We start from the raw sequence: 1,885 nt of genomic DNA, 5'->3' as shown, positions 1-1,885 counted from the left end.
CAGACAAAGGGAAGAAAAAACTACGAGCACTACACAATATTTAATGATTTTTACCTGATGATTTTTGAGATGCATGTACTCGTAGAAGCAAGGCTATCCTTTATCCAGTACAGGCTGTTCTTCAGATGAAATACCCAGCTATTTCTGTGGGTGTCAGCACCAATGGCAAGGTGAGGCCTCTGCAACACTGAGGTTTCTTCAGTGCAGTGTGAATTAGCAGTTCTGTCTCTCCAAAATATTGATGTATAGGAGCATGACAGAGGAGACTCAGAGACAGAGAGCAACAGTTTGTGTAGTGGCAGTTAAAAGATAAAGCCAGATATAGAGTGGAACAAGATCCATATGAGCCATTAAGAGGGGAAAAAATAACTTCTAGGACTGCAAAAAGTTCATGCTGGGAAGTTAAGCAATAGAGTTAATACAGCAAGATAGTAAACGTTGTCTAATATGTTTCTTGAATGAAAGGTCTGCTCATGATTTACTGACAATACAACCTTGTCAGATTTAGATGAAGACAGAGCATTATTGTTGTTTCCAGATTACAACTGAGACCCAAAAGAAATTTGTACAGTGCCTACTGATCTGCGAGTGCCAGGTGTGCAGCATCTAAGGCTTCACTGCTACAGTGCTCTGAGGTCTTAACTTCATGGTGATATATTTCCAAAAAGAGAAGCTTGAGAAGTACAGAAGGGAGAAATGCTATAGGACAGGCAAGCTTAGAGAAGAGGCTCAAATCCTCCAGAAACTGTCAGGGTTTAGTGGACACTGCCTTACCTAAAGCAACTGTCAGGGCAATGGGGTCATATCCCCTAAAAGATTTAAGGCTGAAACAGCTTTTAACCACAGCTTGCCAGGATATCAGAAGTGCAGCATGCACAATGTAACATAGCTGATGCTAGAAAATAAGGGAAATAGCAGAAATAAAGGAAATCCCAAGTGATCCAGCCTCAGCCTGACATGTGGCTGACCAAGTAGGAGAACAGAAATAATGGGAATAACAGAAATAACCTCCCGCATTCAGCGTCAGCCTGGTATGTCCCTTGACAAAGGAAGAAAACAAAAATAACTAACATAAGGAACGTAAGCTCCACAGTAAACCAATGAGAGTCATGCTTTAGAAGACAAAGTCAAAAAATAATTGAAATAATGGACCCTCAGAGCCTTGCTTTTTTTTTTCCCCCCCTCTCCAGACTGAAGAGCAACAGCTCACCCAGCCTATCCTCACAGCAACAGCGTTCCATTCCAAGATGATTTCTGCAGCCCTACTCTGGACATTGTCCAACAGGTCTGTCTCTCACCTGTACTGAGCAAACCACAGCTGGATGCAGTATACCAGGTGAGGCCTCACCAGCACAGAGAAGAAAAGCAGGATCATCTCCCTTACCCTTCTGGCTATTCTGACTTAACGGATGGCAGGATACAGGCGGAAATAAAGGAAGAAGCATCCAGATAAAAGATATGGAAGTGCAGCAAATCAGAAAACGTATAAAAATGATGACAGAAAGACACAAAAAAAATCTATCAGAGAAATAACCTCCAGAGAGTAGAAATAGCAGTCCAGCACGTAGAAAGACAAACAACAAAAAGCAACAGGAGAACTGGCAGTTCAGATGACAGACTAAGAAAAGTTACGGAAATCAAGGAGATAATGGAGGTAGCCTACCTACAAAAGGAATGGCAATCCAGCACTTCTGATGACTTCAGAATCTTTACGGCAGCAACGCGGCAGCAACACCCTGCACTACAGCTATAAGACTAAGAAAAGTAACAGCAACCACTCAGGAACTGCTTCCTGGGAGTAGTTATGGAAGTCCCCACTTCAGCTGACAAAGAAAAATCACGCCATCCACACGCCATCCACACGCCATCCACACGCCATCCACAC

Source organism: Lagopus leucura, unplaced genomic scaffold (genome assembly GCF_019238085.1).
Source record: "Lagopus leucura isolate 7727_CA_CO unplaced genomic scaffold, USGS_WTPT01 Super-Scaffold_100001, whole genome shotgun sequence".
Classification (NCBI taxonomy): Eukaryota; Metazoa; Chordata; class Aves; order Galliformes; family Phasianidae; genus Lagopus; species Lagopus leucura.
Note: the sequence above shows the minus strand (reverse complement) of the source record.